The 16,345-nt window shown below is 40.2% G+C and overlaps 1 protein-coding gene across 14 annotated transcripts in view; it reads right to left on the reverse strand.

Moving 5' to 3' along the window:
- The window catches only part of PIK3CB (phosphatidylinositol-4,5-bisphosphate 3-kinase catalytic subunit beta), a 108,302-nt gene that overhangs the window by 52,902 nt on the left and 39,055 nt on the right, over positions 1–16,345 (reverse strand). For 11 of the 14 annotated variants that reach the window (XM_068954576.1, XM_068954570.1, XM_068954572.1 and 8 more), the window contains one exon: positions 16,130–16,247. The exons of 2 other annotated variants lie outside the window; for them this stretch is intronic. The gene's annotated coding sequence lies outside the window, so the exon portion shown is untranslated. Of the gene's footprint in view, positions 1–8,564; positions 8,584–16,129; positions 16,248–16,345 lie in introns of those variants that run through there. One more of the 14 variants, XM_068954577.1, reaches the window with a different exon arrangement.

Genomic DNA, 16,345 nt, shown 5'->3' on the forward strand with positions numbered 1-16,345 from the left:
GCGGAGAGGAACCTCCTGAAGTTCAACAAAGGCAAGTGCAAGGTCCTGCACCTAGGCAGGAATAATCCCATGCACCAGTACAGGCTGGGGACTGACCTGTTGGAAAGTAGCTCTGCCGAGAAGGACCTGGGAGTGCTGGTGGACAACAAGTTAAACATGAGCCAGCAGTGTGCCCTGGTGGCCAAGAAGGCCAATGGGATCCTAGGGTGCATTAGGCAGAGTGTTGCCAGCAGGTCGAGGGAGGTGATCCTGCCCCTCTATTCAGCCCTGGTGAGGCCTCACCTGGAGTACTGTGTCCAGTTCTGGGCTCCCCAGTACAAGAGAGACATGGCACTCCTGGAGAGAGTCCAGCGGAGGGCTACCAAGATGATTAGAGGGCTGGAGCATCTCTCCTATGAAGAAAGACTGCAAGAGCTGGGCCTGTTCAGCCTGGAGAAGAGAAGATTGAGAGGCGATCTCATCAACGTGTACAAGTATCTGAAGGGGGAGTGTCAAGAGGATGAGGCCAGCCTCTTCTCCGTGGTGCCCAGCAACAGGACAAGAGGCAATGGGCAGAAACTGAACCACAGGAAGTTCCATCTGAATCTGAGAAAAAACTTCTTCACTGTGAGGGTGACAGAGCATTGGAACAGGTTGCCCAGAGAGGTGGTGGAGTCTCCTTCGCTGGAGATATTCAAAAGCCGTCTGGACGTGATCCTGGGCAATATGCTCTAGGTGACCCTGCTTGAGCAGGGAGGTTGGACTAGATGATCTCCAGAGGTCCCTTCCAACCTAAACGATTCTGTGATTCTGTGATAAAGGTTTTCAATCTCAAAGCAATTTATTACTAGGGGTTTTTTTTTTTTTGGGGGGGGGAGGGGGGGCCCAAAGAACGCAACTCTGAAACCTTTTCACAGCGCACTGTAGCTAAACCTACCACAGAAGTCCAGGAGACTGACTAAATCATTTTTCACAAAGGTGTGTCATTGCCCTCCCTGTCTAGCTTATCCTGTTTAGAAAATAGCTTGGTTTAGGAAAACTCACAACACCAGCTATTATATCCAAACATTGTGATGGGCAGCATCTAATGCTTCATTTACAAAAAGTTAGATTAGTTGATGTTCCAGTTTCACACAAATTTAACGCAATTTAAAACTCTAGAGTTAAAAATTGGAAGGCCTTGAAATCAAATGAACCACTGTCATGTGAATCATCATCTTTATTGACAACAGGGATACAAAAGTAGTACCTTGGAAAATCTCCTTCGTAATCTTTTGCTTGATACTGAGAGCTTGCATTGAAATAGATAAATAAATCGATAAGCACAGGGCAAAGTTGAACACGCCTGCAATGAGTAATAGTGTATACCTGCAGCACAGAATCAACTACCAACTTCTTATTTACAGTAAGCAAACTGTTAATATTTTGTACACATTAACAAAGTCTCCTGAGTGGTAATCATTTTACTGATCATCTTTTTAAAGAAACAGTACCATTTAAAATCATCGTTTTAAAATATCCACAGTCCATTTTTGCCTCATTCCTAAATACCAGCTTCCATCTCTCCACTAAAAATTATACAAAATGGTTCATTTGACATTCGGAAAAATTCAGGAAATTGAGATCTCCAGTAGAGAAAGAGCGTTGGAATAAGCGGCTAGAGAAACTTTGTAACGCTTATCAGTCACGAGCGGAACAGCAAGCCCAGACCCCACAAGGAGCCCCGCTTAATACTCAACGCAGCTCTTTGCTACCGCAGCTGTGCTACCATCAGCTTGCCAGTTAAAAGTTGGCTTAGGCGTAAAACAACATCCTCAAGTCTCATCTGTAACTGCCATGTAAATACACTGACTAATGAGACCCAAGTCATTTCAAAGCCTTTCCATTCAGCCTCACAGAAGTTGTAAGGACCCACACAAATATGACTGCTGACAACCCACCCTGTTACCACACCATAGATGTGGCTCTCTTTTCATTAATATTTCGCTTGTAGGAGCTAAAAGAGAACAACAGGATTTTCTTTAAAAAACAAAAAACCTCTAACTTTCAGAAGACATAGATAAGGAAAAAAAAATTTTTTTAACTCTACTCAATAGAAGCAAAAAGGAGGGAGCTCCTATTATCATCATTATTGAATAACAGTTTCTTATCATTGGGTTCTCGTTTACAATAAATCCAACCACTTGCATTAGACTGAATCAAAACAAGAAGAATTTCTTTTTGCAGGGGAGTGGAGATAGAGCTGGTGACAAGAACAAGTCAGGTAGGAAAATATTTTATCTTAATTATCAGATCTTTACAAATCCTTCTCTTCACTCATCAACGGGCGTGGAAAGTTTACCACAGTGACTGGTATCTTAAGTCCTGTTGTAAATAAATAAACAGGCAAAACCTAACCTCTGTCATGCAACACAGACTACACTATAACGTGGCATCTGCTTGGAAAATCTTGAGAAAACAAGTAGTTACACATTACCAGTTCGCACATCTTCAGAAAGATACTATTTACATGTGGTATCATTTGTTTTCACTCCTACAACAACTTCTACCCATAATATCGTGGCTGCAATTTTGTTGTAACTGACAATAGTAGCTACAGAACAAACACTTGAGGGATCTAAACCAGAAGTTTTTCAGACTTGCATGCGCACATGCACACTGAGTCTACCGTGAGTTGCCTCCTTTGGTAAACAAGAGTGGTATCTCCATTCCAAAGCATTGGCTGAACAGGTTCAGTAGCAAGGAGAATAAAATGAATTGGTTCATTGTGATTATACCATTCATAATTTCTGTTTTAGTTCATCGTAACTCCTTTTTTATTTTCGTCATCTTTTGGTTGTTTTTCTACAACATTTGCAATTGCTGAAACCACTTCAGTGCTTCAACACATTGAAAATGTTCAAAGAATTATGAATGCTACATATCTTACCTGTAGAAAAAACAAAACACAGAGTTACAAAGTTCTTATTAGATACATGTTTACAATTGCTGACTTTCATAATAGATATCAAAAACCTTTTTAATCCCATTTGCATTTTCAGTAAGAAAGGGAAGAGCAATCCTCAGCTAGTCTGAACACGCTGGGAAGCGATTCTTGCTCTGAGGCACTTAATATTCCCTTCCACAGTGAAACAGGTTAATGTTTTTCACAGGCAGCGTCCAGTCACGAACGTGGTTTCCACCAGCAGCTGATGTCACAGGGGTCAAGAGAGAGCAAGTATTTATACCGAGAACAGCACTGGTTGCCAGCATGAGACGGCTGTGAGAACGAGTCATGGGCTAAACTGTCAAATGTGCAGTGGCACTAGTGACTAACCAGCAAGCTCCCATCTAGTAACTGAAACAAAGGCAGAAAGCCATCTGGATCACGAGCAACAACACAAGAGAGATTTTAAACAACTTCCAGCTACGGGGGGGGGGGGGAATCAACAATCAAAATAATAATGAAAAGCTATTTCAGGCCCTCAGCCTCATGGCTATTCTTGTCTACTGTCATTGTAAAAACAACTTTTCATACAAAAGAAGGAAGTAATTAAAACAGTACTTAATCTGGGCAATTCAAGTATCTAATCAATGATTATTTAATAGTGGCACAGCTCAGTCCTAAATGCTTTTCTAAATTATAGACATGTAGTTTCAATAGCACATGAAACTTTGTATAAAGTGTAAATTTGCTCTCAACTTTGAGCTATGCACTTCAGATTTGTTTTTTGAAAAAAAAAAATTGCTCAAAACTGCGCCATTTGTATTTTAATATGCTGTCGGTCCTGAGAAGGGTTGCTAAGATACACAGAAAGAAAAACAGACCATCAGAACATCTCCAGCAAAAGAAAATTTAACACCAATCTTTGTATTTATATGTTTAATGCACACAAAAAAGGAGTCCGACAACCAGTTACATCAAACCAACAGAGCTAGTTGCAATTTTTCATCTATAAAACTATACACCTGGTATGTGTATCAAGTATTAGGAGGTAAGGGGAACAACTACCACAAGTTTCTGCATCTAAATTGTAACCCTCCCCACAGTGCTGTAAAAGGCTTTTCACAGCACACTCAAAGCAAAGCCATGCAATACAACACCAGTCTCAAGGGTCGCTAAAGGGAACACCTCCATCCTCTCTCCTAGTCACCCCACTCTGCGCTACCCAGTTCTGTCCCCCTCCCTTGCACCCACATCAGCACACATCAAGCCTCTTCATATACAGGTCCAGCTTATTATTCAAGTTAAAATAATGAATAATTTTCTTTCAGGTTATTGAGCTGAATCAAGTCACAGCGGGATCTAATGAGTGCCAGAGCTTGCAAGAGGGGGGGATCGGAAGCAGGATCTTCTCTTCTCCTCAGCAGCAAGCCTCCAGATTGTGCCACAGCGTTTCAGGCAACTACAGCCCCAAGATGCCTGTTTACAGCTGGCTAAAACTGATGTAAAGTCACACTGCGCTTTCGGCTCAAGACCGCCTTCAGGCCACGTAAGCACTTAGGCAGCCACACTGTCAGCATGATCAGAGAGCTCATCCAGCTGAGATTTTGGGACTTTTTCTCTTTTAAGTTATTTTGCAGTCAAAACAGCTTTCTGAGCAAGCATGCTGCATGAACACAGAAAAGCAGTGGTGGAAACACCCAACTGTGAACAGGGCAGGACCATCCCTTCTGAGAGCAGCCCGGAGTTTGGGTAACTAAGCCACACTTCAAACCACACTTTCAGGTGCTTTCAGCTGTGAGAAAGAAAAGCCAAATAAAAGACAACTAAGATATTAAACTACACAAAAATGGATACCTCACAGTAACAGAACTGCAGCTACCTAAAAGGGGAGGCCACTACTTAACAACAGACAGACCGTTTCATCACAGAAGCTATATAAGCTATTTTTACCTTCATCATGGATTTCCGCAGTGTGCAAGAATTTCCTCTGTGAAATCAATGGAAAAAGTCACAGAATTGAATTTTGTCATCTCTCTGCATTGTGACTTTTATCACATGATAATCAGACATTTGAAGTAGGAGAGACCAGCCAATGACGGACTGTGCACGGCTTATCAGAACAGCCATGCGCTCCCAGATTTTTTTTGTTTTTAAAGGACTTGCTATGTCTAGGCAGGCTGAAAGAAATGCTCTGGTACTAACAATCTAATTCCAGAAATCAAGAAATCTTGTAGCCTTTTCTTCCCTCACAAAATAAAAGCAGTTTATCACCCAACCAAAGAGGCCACGGGAAGGTAGGGAACGGCTACTAAGGGCTACTTCCTCCAGAAAAGTTAATCCAAGCCACAGTACGGTGTTCATCAATGCCTAAAACGCTCCAGGAAAGATGACCGAGGTAAGATACATGTGTTTCCCTGTGAACTGCAGCCCACTCCACTTTTTCCCCGGCAAAACACCAGATTAGAAGCACGTGTGCCTGGGCTATATGGGGTAGGTACAAAACCATCACCTTTCCACATTCAGTGTAGGCAAAACTTCTGGCAAGTGTCAGTCACAGACAGACCCACTGGACCATTTCACAATACTGATTAACAAAACGCATGCACTCAGAATATACTCAAGGGTTACAAGACTTATCTTTCAGGCTAAAGGATCAATAGGATTCCTGAAGCTGCAGTTACAAGTTGGGTTTGCGTTCTAAACCGTACTAAACCATCCTCCCAGAAGCTTATCTGATTTGGCTGAGAAGGTAGGTGAAACCAGTTTGTAGCAAACTCCACTCCACAGTGACTGCATCTGTGACTGGCGCTCTGAAAAACGGGAGGGCAGGGGCTGCTCTGTACCTCGTGGCGGTCAGGCGTTAGAGCAGGCTGCCCAGAGGGGCTGTGTGGTCTTCGTCCTTGGAGGTGGTCAAGACCCAACTCGATAAGGGCCTGCACAACTTGATTAGAGCTGCTTTGGGCAGGGGGGTGGACTAGCTGACTCTGGAGGTCCCTTCTGACCTAAATGATTCTATGAGTCTGCAACTGAGTTTTTTATATGTTAACAGGAAGAGTCATTAAAATATCAGAATAACTAGTGATAAATACCAGGAGTTAATATTGCAAGGTACTGACTACATTCTGCTTATGGACACATGAACAAATTCTGAAGCTAAAATTCAGTCTAGAAGTTTAATAGCAATCCATGTATAACTCCAACAAAGACAGCAGAAAACAGAGTATTCTTGTTATACTAAAAAATTACAGCTACTTATTTAAAAGGAAGAAATTTAGAACTGTCTCAAGTTCTGAATGGTAGGCTAAAATTAAAAGGAATTGAATGTTTTTACACCCTTTTATATTGTTTCTCCTCTTTCTATCATCACCTCTAATTTCTCCATCGCTCTTTACCCCTTAAACTGTATCTCAGAGAAAATACCACTGTACACTTTAAGTGATTTAGAAAGCTGCTGGCATTCATCCAACGTGGCTGTGTTAAAATGTCAACATCATTTAGTTATCTTCTGGGCAGCAAAAGAACTGTGTTGGTTTAGAGATACTGAAAGAAGAAAAAAATGAATACGATAGGAGGAGGAAGAAAATTAAATGTTTTTGTCTTTTATCCCCTGTACAGCCTTTCTTTCAGCAGCTAGATGAAAACTATTTTATCTCCTTTAAAAATAGGTTGTAACATCAGCAAAAGACTATACACACTAAAAAGCACTCACAAATTCACATGGAGCATTAAGTTATCAACACTCAATATTAATCTGTGTCAGGTAAATTCTTCTAAAACCAACATACTGAAGAATAAACACTAATTCTCAAATTTCATATTGTGTCATTAAGTTAGAAATTCTCCTTTACATGCGAACTCACTAGAAGTCCCCTATCACTCGTCCTTTGATATGTATTTTTCTGTTATTTTAAACTGAAAGAACATCAGTGTCAAATTCAACGCAACATCGATAATTCTTCTGGGTAACAGATCAAAAAGAATATTAATAAAAGATGAGTAAAGGAAGCTGCAAGGAGGCTAGGAAATATAAACACTCATATAACATAAAACCTGAGAGGAAAACTGACACCCTCATTTATATCCCATAGCATTTAATCCCCTGGAAGCCTCATAGCACCACGACAATCTAGACTTCAGAGAATTCTTTAGAAGAGATCTTGTACCTCTGAAATGATACCACCTATTCCTGAAACGTGGTCACAGTTCTCTCAGAATGAGACACGTTATCCCAAATGGATACCAAAAGGTTTTTTGCTGGGGGATGGAGAAACCAACACACAAAGACGCCCACAGAGCCTGGGCACACCCACCCACCCCTGTATATCAAAAGGTTAGTCTCCATATGAAGTAAGTTTCACTTAAGTCACCTCTTTCAAACAAAGGCACATTTTAAGGCTGCAGAAATATCTGTAACTCCTTGGGTTAAATTACATTTGCATTTGTTAAGCTTTAGAATATTCAAACTTTTGAACATGAAACTTGATTTGCTCTTCTTTTCGCTGAAAACCTGAATATTTCCATAAAGGACAAAGGAAACGGGAACTAGCTTGTTTTGATTAACTAAAAACAAAGAGCACTCTACTTACCCAGACTTTTACTTTACTTTATATAATAAGTTATTGCAGCTGTTAAGCCCCACATTCCAAGATGACCACCACTGCAATCAATACAGCTTTTTATTTACTACTTGCTCTGTCACGTGGCAGTCAAAGGGCTAAAAAAGTCTTAAAAGTCTTGCAGCAGTGAAAGCAGCTGAAAAGGGCCACCCTATTCAGACACACAGGAACAGGCTTTAAACAATATCTTACTGTCCAGAACAGACGAGATGACAATCTGACCACAGTAATTTTCTAGGAAACAGCAGCAGTGTATCACATAGTCTAAGGAGGAGAAACACTAAGCACTTGCACAATATAATCTTTGTAATCATTTTTCTAGCTACATAAACATCTAGTACTATAAAAAGAAGAGCGAGCCATAAAGGAAACATTTGAGAACAAATAAGGGAAAAGAATCTAGCAGCAAAGATGGAAAAGGCGTTAGGATATGCAGGAAGGCTTATGTTCTGTGGAACTTAAAAGAATATACAAGAACAAAGGGAAAACTATTCCTTCTTCATACTTGAAAGAAATTCAGATATCTTCTGAAGACTGTGATGAAGTCGAATACACACAGTAGAGCAGCGTGCCAGTTGGTGGCTCTGTAGAACTATCTCCTCTTCTGATCCTGAAATCACAGCAGGATCACAGCTGCTGCCGGAGCCTATGAGTTTCTAGGTCCAAAACTACTATTCTGCAGCCAGTAGACAAGAAGAGGTCTGGGCAGCTAAGCAGGACTCCCAGCCTGCTGACATCCACTACGTTCCCACTGACTGTAACAGAGTCCCCTCAGACACTGCCTTTACTCTCCTAAGTCACCATTTACTACATGCAATTTCGTGTTATCCCTAGCTTACTTTCAGGGTGGTCTGCAGTCAGAAAAGGATCTGTCATGCTTTCCGCCCTCCTTGGCCATTCCCCACCTCCCTAGCCATGCGACAGAAAACCAGCACAAAAAACCAATATTAGTTTTCCATGAAATTAGGGAACAGCCTGACTCACCCTGTGGCCAAGCAGGCACTATGTCTGAAGGAAGGGTGGGGTGAGGTAAGAACACTTACCATGCCCATTTCACAGCAGCCACGGGGATGAAATTAGGTGTCACTTGAAACTGCAACCCCAACCCCTACAAAAGTGTTTAAAGGTTTAACATGATATGCAAAAACACCTACGCTAGACAACGCATGTACTACAGAGTAAGAATCCCATTTGCTGTTCACCAGAACTCACAGGCTACACAGGATAAATATTAGCAACTGTCCGTCAAAGATGGAGTAATGCACTGACAATTAAAGTTTATTCCATAAATTATTTCATACCACGCCACTGAACTTCCTATATTCCCCTAAAGGGTGAAGCCACTCAAGGTTCTGGTCTTCAACAACCACATAGGTGGATTCTGGTCTAAACTGCATGCAAATTTAAAAAAGAAATACAAACAACTTGACTGTAAATACTAATGCTTAAATCAGCAAAGCTGAGATTATTCCTCCACAGGAATTTTTTGGTTATTTTGGCAGAAAGCAAAGATTTTAAGTATTCAAGATATCTACAGTGCAGCCTGGGTAGTTATTTTTAAAGATCATGAGTTACTATAAATATTTCCTAGCAGTTTATTTCAGCTGCCACATGAGCTGGTCCTATGGAATGGAAAATTAAGTGTCCGTTTAGTCAGGATTCCTCTAGAAATCAGAAAAAAAAAATATCACCATTTAGTTTTCTAAAAATATCTATCTATAGAAAATATGAAATGCCATATTTAAATGTCATTCCCTCACAGTGCTTAGACTGGTACCAAAACAGCAATCTCTCAGCTATCAAGTCTCGATTCTTATTCTCCTCCTGAAAAATAGCTAATTTTTCCACAGACAAAAAAAAGTAATTGTTTCCTTTTTTCCACAGCCCCTGATGATTCTGTCTGTTTATCTTTTGTAGCTGTATTTCTGCGTATTCATCTGCTGTACTCAACGGTAGTATGCACTAAGTTTCAAAAAGTGAGTTTTAAGAACTTTTAAACCACAAGGAATGGAGTTTCTACTTTGATATTAATGCCTCTAAGCAGAAGTGGCCCAGTTTTCAAAAGATGCTGAGCCCTTAAATTTGCAGTTGGTTTCAGCAGGACTTAAGAGACATGAGAAAAACACAGGCATGTTAACTGTCTTCAAACCAAAATTGAATTTAAGCAACCTGCCTTGAGAAGGGGGTTAGATGACCTCCAGAGGTCCCTTTTTAATGTAACTTACTCTATGATTCCATGAAAATAATTTAGAAATTAGCATGTAAACGAGATTGTCGTCTTTAGAAACTTTTTCCTGCAAAACAGGTCTACAGATAGAGAACAGCACTTTTTAAATAGTATTCCAGACTCGGAAGTTTTATCATAACTGGTTTAAACAGTGAGAATAAAAGGAAATTACTTCTTACACATACTTCTAAAATGTACTGTTTAAAGGAGGCAGTGAAAAAATACAATCATAAGAAGGTATCAGCCATTACTCTCAGGGAAGTAAACTGAGTTCCTGCTCTCGCTACAGGTTATTCACAATGAACCAAGCAAACAGATAAGTGTCAGGCTTTTAGTAGACTTCAGACACTTCACAAAAAGTATGTCATTTCTAATGAATACAAAGTACAAAATTCGCAAAATAGCTTCTCACAGCTATCACAAATACCCTTTGCCCTATCTCGAAATTCCTTCAGAGATCTCGGTAAGTTTTCAACAGCAGCAGTCAGAGTGGGACTGGCATGAGGACCAATTCTGCATCACATACTCCAGGATAGCAAGGTGGGGCTAAAGAAGACCTGGGAAAAGACTAGACCTGGTTAATTCACAACTAAGATCATCTGCCTTTGATAAACTAGATCACTGCAGATATTTTATATACTTGGGATAGGTTGGCATGAAACGTTACAATATGTTGAGTTGTTTAAATGTCTTTAAGCTATTCAGAACTACCTAGATTTTTTTTTAGGCTTTAGGCTTTTTTTAGGATTTTTTTTTTTTTTAATAAAAAGACTCTACTAAACATTTAAATGACGAGACGGTCATATATTTTAAACTAAAGAACTTTTTTTAATGGATCATTTGCAATTTTTGCGTTTACTTCTTGAATTTAGCGCTTCACACCAGTTTCACAGCAAAGTCTCACAGCGCTGCTTCAACAACGTCGCTGAAGCGCAACAACCCAAGGCGTTGGGAGGAGGCAGCTGGCGTCCGCCGAGAAAATTCTACCCTTTTCGTCCGATCACAGTTACACAGTCCCATCGCTGCCCTTACACTGAAAGCCCTGCTCTGACTTCAGGGTGAGCTATTTCCAGAAACTTAAATGAGGAAAATTAGAAGTGTAACAAAAAAGGTGAATGGAGTTGGCACAAAGGAGGAAGAACTGGACGGGCAGATAGTGGGGCGGGCAAAGGAAGAGGAAAGCTAACCCAGGAGAAAGACCTCATTTCAATGCAGCTGAGTCTGAAACAGTTCTCTGCAGAGCTGCGTAACTCCTTGGGCCAGCAAGGTGAAGATGTGAACAGAAGCAAGATGAGTGATGGAGGACAGGGTGACAGTTTCTTCAGCCCCAGGACTAGCTCGACACTTTGCAGTTCTTTGGCTCATTATAAAAAATATTAATGAAACTACAGGCCTAAATGTCTGGCTTCGTAATAGCCCAGGCCAATCTGAAATCAGTGCCGCAATCCCACCTACCGTCCTGCCAACAGCCCAGCAAAAACAAAAGTGAAGAGTTTTCTGCTGGTTCAGCTCATTGGGCTGGCTCTCCACCAGGAGAAAAACAGGTAACTGCGCTGCTACAAGGCGGGAGCAGAAACACAGAGCACAGGGGAGGGCACAGCTGGTGCAGCTAAGCCAGATCTGTTCAAATGGACATCTGAAATGCTCAAACACCACAGTCAAGACAAGGAGTCCCTGGTTTCATTAGACATTTAAAAAGGTAACTTTCACTGATCCTTCAATGAAACAGGTTTTAATTCCTCTCCCACAAAAGCACTCTTTCCTCCTTAAAAAAAAAAATAAACAAACAAACCAAAATAAACTCACCCAGACACTACTAGTGAACTAGTGTTGCTCGATCTCTGCAGCTGCTCATTCTGCTTTTATTTTGATTTCTATGTTACAAGAGCAAAGCTGTGACAGAGAACCAGGTAAAAACAGAACTACACAAGGGCAGTGCACAGTTTTAAATACAGGACAGGATTTACAATTTTTATATATTTATTTACTTCAAGGATTTTAAAAGTTGGCTAAATCCAATTTCTATTAAGATGCTTTTGCTATACCCATTACTACTGGAAATTCTTAACCTAATGCTAGAAGAAACATTAACTAGCCTGGCACCTAATTCCTTCCACTGCTGTATACTTTTGCAGGATTTGGTATCCAGCTGCGCTCACTTCTCCACTGTCCAGGCACCGAATGCCAGAATCCAGTCCCTCGGCACAGTGAGGCACATACCAAACCAGAACTACAAGGCAGGATATTAGGCCCCTGGTTTACAAACACCTACATACTTCACTTTCTTCTGTTGGGATTCTCAAGCTGATTTTGAAAAGTACACAAGGAGTCCGCACCTGCCAGAGACTGGCAGAAGAATTCAACGGCAATGAAATCGCCTAGAATTAACTTCAAACATCTCGGCCTGGAAGTTGACTCCAGGTTGACTGTGCTTCTTTAAAAAGTAGAAGCTGCACAGGTGTACGCGTGTGCATGCCCACACAGTGGTTCATCATGCAAGCAAGTATGCTGAGGAACCAAAGTTTCCTTTACTTGACCCCCATCTTTAATAACCTAAGGATGCTTGACAAGATGTGTAATTCCAAGTAAGCAATTAGTACATTTTCTCAAATTATTGGGGGGGGGGGCAAGGGGAGCTCCCTCACCACTGGGATTCACTTAAGCTTGCTGAACAATACCAAGAAGTTTGAAAGATACTAATTTTATTTAAATAACACACACACACACATATATATAAAAATATATATAAAAACCAGAAATTCAGCACTCAAACACATTTCCCCCCCCCTTAAAAAAAAAGTAAAACAGAATTTCAGTTTCAATTTCAAACTTGGCTTTTTGTTCTTATTTCAAAAAGTCCATATAATGTGCCTGTCAGGAATCTGAAAAGATGCTCTAAGATTTTGAGTTTTAATTTTATTGATTTATATTCCACTAAGTAAACTTGGGGGGTGGGGGGGGAGAGGAGGGTCCCTCATTTATTCTTTCACCATACAAGAATTGTACAAGATTATCTTTCATGGTCCAAAAAAAAAAAAAAAGGAAAATAATAAATCAATACTAATTCTCCTCCCTGGTGTTTTCTACCATTCACAGTAATTACTTGTTCCACTATAAACAAGGAGGAAAGGAAGAGTAAACATTCCACTTACAAGAGATTTAAAAGATATAAATGGTTAATATTTAATCTCCTTTCAAATTGTAAGGAGAGACCTGTATCACTGAATTTGACCAGCAGCCAATTAAATGTTTCATTCAGCTATTAAAACGTTATGCCTTCAAATTATGAGCTAGATACTTTTTTGTAGTAGAAAGTTAAGATCAGAAATTGAGGTTTTCCTATATATAGGTACCTCTTCACACAGGGAGCAGGAGATTTACTTTTCAATTATTTCTGATAGTTCAATCAAAGCCTTTAGGAGAGATAGTTACTCTCTCCAGCACAGATCTTATGCATCTAGAAAGAGGAGGAGTTAAAAAAAAAAAACTGAAATAATTAAAACCAGTGAAAAATTAATGAGAAGTGAAATTTTCTCCTAAAAAGAGGGCACAGTCTAAAACACAAAGCTATCACATAAACAGACTATGCTTAAGTTTCATTAACAGACATGCCATGGATTCTAGAAGTTAGAAAGAGAGCAATTTGGTCTGGATTTCTGATCTGCATTAAGATGTGCAATTAGTTTTCCTGCATAACCAGCTCCAAGGTCATCCACTATAGTGAGACTCAGAAGTGCTTGTTCAGATCCTACTGTTCAATGTTGAACAAGCACTGAAAGAAATCCAACCATTCAAGCCTAATGCAAACTTCTGGATAAATTTTACGTACCTTTTTCATGACACTCACTGATAAAGACAACTTTAAGTATAATGCCATTGGGGGGGGGGGAGAATAATCCTGAAAATTGCTCACGGTGAACACTTTTGTCACAAAGTTGAAGATAATAAAGCTGAAAGCAGTCCTGCTCATCCATGTTAAGGTCCAAAAATAATTAAGATCATTTCAGAATCACAGAATAATTTAGGTTAGCAGGGACTCCTGGGAGTCATCTAGGCCCAAGCTTGATTTCAACTCTGAGGTTAAAGCATGTTGCTCAGGGGTTTGTCCAGTTGATTTTGAAAGTCTCCAAGGATGGAGATTCCATGGCCTCTCTGGGTAACCTGCTCCAGTGCTTAACCACCTTCACAGTGAACAACTTTTTCCCTTATGTTCAACCGGATTTTTTTTTTATTGCAACTTGTAGCAGTTGCCTTCTGCCTTCTCCTCTGCCTCTCAGAAAGAAGTCTGCCCAGGTCTTCTGGGCAGGTAGTGGAAGACCACAAAAAGATCCTTCCCACCTTGCCTTCTCCAAGCTAAGCTCGCTCACCCCCCTTGAACACCACTTGCCACTAAGGTACCCTAATCACCTCAGCAGTGGCCCTGTACTGGGCTCTCTCCAGTTTGTGAGCGTGTCTTGTACTCGAGGGCCCAAAACGGGACCTGGTGTTCCGGGTACAGCTTCAGAAGTAGAGGGGAACAATCCCTTCCCTCACCTGCTGGCTATGCTCCTGCTGAGGCGGTCCAGGCCACAGTTAGCCTTCATCGCCTCAAGGGTGCATAGCTGACGCCTGCTCAACTGCCCGGCTCTCAGAAAAGCTGCTGCCTTAGTAGGCAGTCCCCAGCCCTGGCCAGCACATGGGGTTATTCTGTCCCAGGTAAGGGACTCAGCATTTGTCTTTGAGACTTCACGAGACCATCACCTTGCAATTGCAAAATACTAACTTTGCCAACTGACTGAAATCTGTACAAGCGTACAGAAGTCTCTAAACAAAATTCAAAAAAAGGCTTTCAAAAATATGTTTCCAAAAAGGATAAACTGGAATCATTTCTTGACAAGAATTAACTTGCCAAAGACAGTGTATAAATGGTAAATAAGTATTATTTTATGCAGACATTGATGCTGTATTTATGCTATGTTGTCTATTAAGTTAGTGAACGACAAAGTGCTTCATAAGAGAGTCTACGAAAACTTCAGAGGTAAGATTTCAAATATAAAAATCTTTCAAGATTATGTATACTGGCCACTTGACATATGGCCTAGATACGCACTGATATAAAACGGCAGCACTGCTTAGAAGAAGGGAACTAACGCACATATCAAACTCTAAATCTATATTTAATTGAAATTTAAATGTAATCTATTTCCTGCCTTTAAAACAAAAGTAAATCAGTCAAAATAAAATATGTTATTCTGGCAGTTGGAAACACTTTGCAAAATTTTCCAAGTAGGAAAAGTTTAGCTGGTCTGACCAACTTTCACAGACATTCTGCTACCCAAATTATGACACCACGTACACATCCCTTTTTCAAAAAGAAGCAAGAAGAGTCATTTCCTTTCGGTAATAAAAGCAATAAGCCAAAATACTCTCCTTGTGAACCAAAATCATTTCCACCTCGCCCTCTCAGTTTTAATGGGCAGATTTGTTCATTCCTTACTATGTGTTCAAGTATATTCCCAATGGCTTCTGTAGAGTTACATTCACATATCACATAGCAGAAGTAAAACCAGAATCCGACAGAAAATTGTGCAGATTTTTCCCCATTTCTAACCCGTTTTTTCAGGAGCACGTTCCACTCACCAAGTTAGAGGCTATTCTAGGGTGGAAGGACTCTGCCTCCTCCCCATTCAAGCTGTATCACTTTTCAAACAGGAATGCAAGGTTCCTCGGGCTAACGAGCAACAAGAGAAAACAGTCCTAGCCCAGTGATTAAGGCAGTTAATGGAAAAAGGAAAGATTTGGATATTTAATCGCCATTCTGAGGCTTAGTAGGTTCACACATTTTTAGTTCAAACACTGAAAAATCTAGCAGATTTTCTTGTGCATGTTTTCATTAACAAAAATAGATCCAGTTTCACAAAATATGGAACATTTGTTTACTCCTGCTGAACATTTTAACCTCTCAAAAAGGACACAATAATTACCCTGATTACACTGATAACTACAATAGCAGCAAACACCCCACTGGAATTTCAGAAGTGAAAAGTTATAGCCTAAAAACTACCATAGTTTCAAATTCCCTGGAAGATACAGGCAAGGCTTCAACATTTACCAGCAAATCTGGCGTTACATGTAATTACGTCTACACTAGGCCACTTCTGGCTCAAAAGCATACCCGCAATACACAGGTGCCCAGAGAAGAACCTAGAGCCTCCCTAAATTTCCTACCAACGTGGCAGATGCCTCGTAAAGGTTCCTAAAGAGCATCCTTTACCAACTGATTGACTGAAATGAACGTGCCGTCATTGTATTTCATTTTATGGTTAAATTAAAAAAAAAAAAAAATCTAGTAACTAGGCTACTGACTTTGCAAGGAATAAACAAACAAACTTTAATACTTACTCCAGAGAACCTGCTCCTGTTTCAGTCTGACTGTTCAGTGAAGTTACTTTTATTAAACATTTTTCTTACTATTATTCCTGTTTTCTAGGAAGGTTCCACAAGACAACCCAAATGTGACCTAAAAAAGCAAACACAACATGATGTTATTAACCAAATGAGAAACTAACCAATTTATAGTTGGTTTACTAACCCACGAACTTTTTGTGCAGAAATATC

This window comes from Struthio camelus, chromosome 9 (assembly GCF_040807025.1).
Source record: "Struthio camelus isolate bStrCam1 chromosome 9, bStrCam1.hap1, whole genome shotgun sequence".
Taxonomy (NCBI): Eukaryota; Metazoa; Chordata; class Aves; order Struthioniformes; family Struthionidae; genus Struthio; species Struthio camelus.